The sequence below is a fragment of the Littorina saxatilis genome, linkage group LG10, assembly GCF_037325665.1.
Source record: "Littorina saxatilis isolate snail1 linkage group LG10, US_GU_Lsax_2.0, whole genome shotgun sequence".
NCBI classification, from domain to species: domain Eukaryota; kingdom Metazoa; phylum Mollusca; class Gastropoda; order Littorinimorpha; family Littorinidae; genus Littorina; species Littorina saxatilis.
The window spans coordinates 45,401,638-45,407,900 of record NC_090254.1 but is presented as its reverse complement, the minus strand read 5'-3'; positions in this window follow the sequence as shown (position 1 = coordinate 45,407,900).

Genomic DNA, 6,263 nt, shown 5'->3' with positions numbered 1-6,263 from the left:
TTCTTCTTCTTCTTCTTCTTCTTCTTCTTCTTCTTCTTCTTCTTCTTCTTTGTTTTTAATTTTGTTATAATTTTTTTTTAATTTTTTTTTATCATACATTTTTTAAAAATTATTATTATAAATTATTATTATTATTAATTTTTTTTTTTTGGGGGGGGGGGGGCAAGGGGAGGAGATTTGCTGGGTATGGGCGGTTGGTGGTGCGGTAGGGGAAGGAATACATTCCAAAATAATTTGGTCAGGTTGAGGGGTAGTCATACAAAGACGACATATGCCTATTATATCGTGAACAGCTTCAAGTGACGTCATAATAGGACTGACGTGATTGTGTACAAATTACGCATGTTGTCATCTTCTCATTCTTACACACTATATCGCCTTGCCTACTGCACATTAACATGCCTGAGCTGATGTGCACCATGTATGTATCCATCACATGTTGTCAGCATTAGACACTATTGCGATTTAAACCGTTTGCAATTTGTTTGTTTGTTTGCTTAACGCCCAGCCGACCACGAAGGGCCATATCAGGGCGCTGCTTTGACATATAACGTGAGCCACACACAAGACAGAAGTCGCAGCACAGGCTTTATGTCTCACTCAGTCACATTATTCTGACACCGGACCAACCAGTCCTAGCACTAACCCCATAATGCCAGACGCCAGGCGGAGCAGCCACTAGATTGCCAATTGTAAAGTCTTAGGTATGACCCGGCCGGGGTTCGAACCCACGACCTCCCGATCACGGGGCGGACGCCTTACCACTAGGCCAACCGTGCCGGTACCGTTTGCAAATAACTCTCTCTTTTCAAATATGATTGAGACGAGCTTGACGATTTTGCTCAAATTTCTGCATGGCGATTCATTTGGTTTGACAATGTATGTTTATTAATATGTTTTTGTCAATGTTGTAACCTTTATTGGCAATTTGTCATATCGTTGTTATTTCTATTGTAATAACAATTTATCTAATTGTTGTTGTATATTTTTGGGATGTCAACTGTTGCTAATTGTATGTTTTGCTGCAGAGTATCCACTCGCTGCTTAGTTTGCACTTTCCCAAGGTCGAATGTACTAGGTCATACATTGATGTCAAACTAAACTTATTTGATGAGTCTTGATGGAATGACCTTGACCTTGGCAGCTGACAAAATGTGTAATAAGTTATCTTTCTTTTGATTTTCCTGTACTTGTATTGTATGTATTTTCATGTCTAAAAATGCGTGTCAGTACATTGCATGCATTTAGCTGCAATGAGTATGACCGAGTTGAAATACACGTTTTTGTTCTCTGTAAAATGTGTATTCATTGGTTCCATTGTCCGTTCAAGATTGTGTGTGTGTGTGTGTGTGTGTGTGTGTGTGTGTGTGTGCGTGTGTGTGTGTGTGTGTGTATGTGTGTGTGTGTGTGTGTGTGTGTGTGTGTGTGTGTGTGAGTATGTGTGTATATATATATATATATGTCTGTGTGTGTGTGTGTGTGTGTGTGTGTGTGTTTGTGTGCGTGTGTTTGTGTGTGTACGTGCATTCAAAGTTCCGTGCGTGCGGGTTTGTGAGTGTGTGCGTGTGCTCGCGCACGCTTATGTATGTGTGTGTGTGTGTGTGTGTGTGTGTGTGTGTGTGTGTGTGTGTGTGTGTGTGTGTGTACGTGCATTCAAAGTTCCGTGCGTGCGGGTTTGTGAGTGTGTGCGTGTGCTCGCGCACGCTTATGTATGTGTGTGTGTGTGTGTGTGTGTGTGTGTGTGTGTGTGTGTGTGTGTGTGTGTGTGTCGTGTGTGTGTGTGTGTGCGTGTGTGTTCGTGCGTGTGTGTGTGTGTGTGTGTGTGTGTGTGTGACCGTGTCTATGTCTGTGTGTGTGTGTGTGTGTGTGTGTGTGTGCGAGCGCGCGCATATATGTGTGTCGGTGTATGTGTCTGGGTCTCTGTCTGTCTGTTTACCTGTCTACCTGTCTGTGTGTCTGCATGTTTGTGTGTGATTTTCAGAATAAACAAAACACAAGAAGAAAGAAATATGTATTGGAGCCATAATTCAACACCCTCGGGTCTTTCTGATACCTTCTTTCGTAATCTCATGCAAGGAGATTTTCGTTATTTCTAGCTGCCCACTCAAAATGACAAGCAAACCGAGGACAAAGCAAGTCAGATTAAATCCAAACAGAAAGAAAGAAACAGACTCCTACATGGGAATGCAATCAGGACCCGTGTAATGCAATTACGTGTTTTGACACAAACACACACACACACACACACACACACACACACACACACACACACACACACACACACACACACACACACACACACACACACACACACACACACACACACACACACACACACGCACACACACACATTGGACAAACATCTATTCAGAAGCCAAAATCAACACCCAGTGATTATTTCTTCTACAAGAAACCTATCCCTCCATTTAATAGAAAAAGAAGAAAAAAATAATCTCAACGTAATTTTTTAATACAAGGTAAGGGATTTATTGTTTTCATTATTTCCCAAAGGATAGATGTCAAACAGACCAAACGCAAATTCGATCACAATTCCCAGTTCTGTTCATGTTCTATGATAGCACATAGGCTTCTCCAACCCGAAACGTTTTGTCTGAATTAAAAACATATTTTTGCTGAGGAAAGTCCCTTCGGCAAAGGATTTATTTTCAAGAGTCAACTTTGTGCAGACTCTCCCCGTGTGCACGCATGCGTACAATAAAGAACCCAAGTTCACAGCGACAATATCAGGGCTTGGAAACATGAGAGCACGCATGCAGGAACACTAGAAATAAAAGAAGGGTAGCGCCGTACTGAATGGCAGCTCGCTTTCCCCAGTGAGAAAGCTGCCCCAACTTTGATTGGACAATAGAAAGTATTAATATTATCCTCATCATTATCCTTATTCTTCAATTGTTAAAGTCACACAAACTAGACCTGGGCGAAGAGCAGAACAAGACCGGTGTAACACGAAATTTTGACTCCACGAAAAATTTACTCCGGAGTAAATATTTCGTACGAAATTCTTACTCCGAGTACACTTTTCGTACGAGAAAAGAACTCCCCAAGGCACGAACAAATTACTCCCTACACGACATTTTACTCCCCATTTTTTTTTACTTCCACAAATAATCTCGTACGCGAAAATGGGATGCAGGCGAAGGGATAATGCCAATAAGTGATCTCGCGCACACGAATGTCGCGCTACCCTCCTTCCACCCCTTCCACCACCAAGACTAACAGGGGACAAGAGAGTAAAAATGTCGTACACCTGGCATGGGAAGTTAAATTGCTCGTGTTGGGGTGAAGTAATTTATTCGTTATTTATTCGTCAGGGGAGTAACAGTTTTGTACAAAATGTTTACTCGGAACTCACCTGTCTTGGGGAGTAATTTTCTCGTGCAATGGGGGAGTGCTTTTTTCGTAAAGGGAGTAACTTTTTCGTACGAAATGTTTACTCCGGAGTAAAAATCTCGTGGGAGTAATTTTCTCGTGTTACACCGGATCGTCTTCAGGAGGATTCCAAGGAACTTCAAGCAACGGTAAAAGAGTACATCAAATTTCGATTTAATAACTTGCACTCATAGGTCTTGTTTTTCAGCTCAGTGCGTTTCACGTATAAGGTATATGAAGTGCCCTGTGTCATTATCAAGTACAATTAGTTGTGTGTGTCTATGTGTGAGTTGTTGTCCTCTCTCTAATAATGTATTGTATATACTTTTTTGTATGGTATGGCCTTGCTCAAATTATATTTGCATAATATTGAAGTTTTCAATCGTAGAGTAAAACGCTAGCTGATCTTGTTTATTCCGTTGGAGAAAAGCTCAGGAATGTACTGCCCTTCAAGGAACGATAGAAAGATCGACTAGATACACATATAACGGTATTGTTACTCCTGTTCCAGAGCGGACAGTATGAGTTCTACCTCAAGAAACAGCCTGAGGATGCTGTCAATTGGTTGTTACGCCCGAGTTTGTACCCAGAAGATATACGTGGCGTGTGATTAAGCTGACATAAATTTAACAAGTCGCGTGAAGCGATATAAAAACATTTAGTCAAGATGAACACTACAAAGCAGTTATCGCCGAGACTACATTCAGATAGTCTCGTCTAACCATACCGAAGACCAGGACGGGTCACGCTCGCCGCCGCGAATCACGCGTCCGCAGTACTTACTGAACCTATTTTCTTTCATTCTGAGCACATTTGTAGAGTAAACATGAGATATCTGTATATTTTGGAATTTAGGAGAAGACAAGGAATACAGTGCAATCAATTTCAAATCTGTTTGCGATAAATCGATTTTAATGACAACTTTAATGAGCAAACTCATCAATTAAATTTTAAGCCTCCAAGCTGAAATGCAATACCAAAGTCCGGGCTTTGTCGAAGATTATTTGACCAAAATTTCAACCGATTTGGTTGAAAAATGAGAGCGTGACAGTGCTGCCTCAACTTTCACAAAAAGCCGGATATGACGTAATCAAAGACATTTATCCAAAACATGAAAAACTGTTCTGATCACTGGATAATATACTCAGGAACTCTCATGTGAAGTTCCCTGAAGATCGGTCCAGTAGTTTTCTTCGAATGACTTTACACACACACACACACACACACACACACACACACACACACACACACACACACACACACACATACACACACAGTGACACACACACACAGAGTCACGAACACACACACACACACACACACACACACACACACATACACAACTACCCTCATCTCGATTCCCCCTCTATGTTAAAACATTTAGTCAAAACTTGACTGAATGTAATTGTAATTCAATCAAGTTGGCGTTTTATTGAAACAGATCCTGTGATTGGTCAGAATGCCCCAACTCTTTAAAAATTACCGGTCATTAATTGTCGATAGCCACTCGCTAGAAAAGCCATTAACCACCTGCTGGCGAGGCGCATTGATACAACCTCAACTAGTCTCGGTGAGCTTTGAGGGTCATTTTACAAGTAGGAAATGATGAAGGCCAACGAAATGCCGAGACCATAAGGTATGCGAAGTGATGACGTCGAATACGTGACGTAAGCTGATGCATGAATTCCCCCGGACTACGTCAGTCAATTCCAAAGATCGCTTTTTGAGTTTGCTGTCCAGAAACCCGTCAAAAAAGAAGGGAAAATGTATGTGCAAGAAAACAAAACAGGAGCAGAGTGATCAGATAGGAATACCGAGACATATTTCTTGGGACTTGACCATTGCAGGTAGGTGGTCTGAAAGTAGTGTGTGAACAGAACAAAACCTGCTTACCATCGCATGAAAGCAGGAAAGAGATCGTCGTCAGATTGAATTACAATAACATTAACATGCTTCCATTTGAAACTGCTTGGTCTTCATCGTGGATTGACGCCCTCCCAAAGTCCAATTGAAGCCCTCCGTCGCTTCGCTCCGTCGGGCTTCAATTAGCTTTGGTCGGGCGTCAATCCCCACGATGACGACCTCGAAGTTTCAAATGGAAGCATGTTAATGTGTAATTATCTCAGGCAATTCGTCAAAGTGAACATCAAATCATATACGGCAGAACAACTACATGTCTCAGTCACGTGGTAGTATACTTTTTGTTTTGTTTTTGTTGTTGTATAGATGTATCTTGTTTTGTAGTCAAGAACATCTAAAATACCGCGTCATTCACTCACGAATAGTGTTTAGCGAAAAACGTGACACATAAGCTACTTACATACTAACATTATTATTTATTACAAAGAATAGGATTCCGTTCTGTCATACTGACATCCGGACAAAAGCCGTTTATCCGCCGAAATATTCAAATAGAAAAATCTAACCTGGTTACTGATGTGTCCACTTTTGTTCAAAAGAAAAGGGTACAGACATGTATGATAATAACACTTAAGTTTATAATCAAAAGAAAACTTTGGTAAAATGAAGAATGCTTTTCTGTCGCGTTACGCTCCCCAGACACTGCTTGTGCGGGGGGCCGTAACAAACCGTGTCTGGGGACCGTAACACGACACAAAAACATTGTCCATTTACCAACTGTGCGTGAGGAAGATAAAACGTTCCTGTATAACCGCCAAGTCGAATCACTTTGCGCCTGACAAATATCACAAAAATAGGACATTAAAGACACACTCCTTACCGTGTTAAAAGGTTGGATCACCATCTCAGATGTAGGTTAGGCTTTTACAGGGAATAAGATCGTTCTTCCACCTAGACACATACCAACATTCGACATCCCGATTGTGTCTTGTGAAAGGTGAGAGTTATTTTTT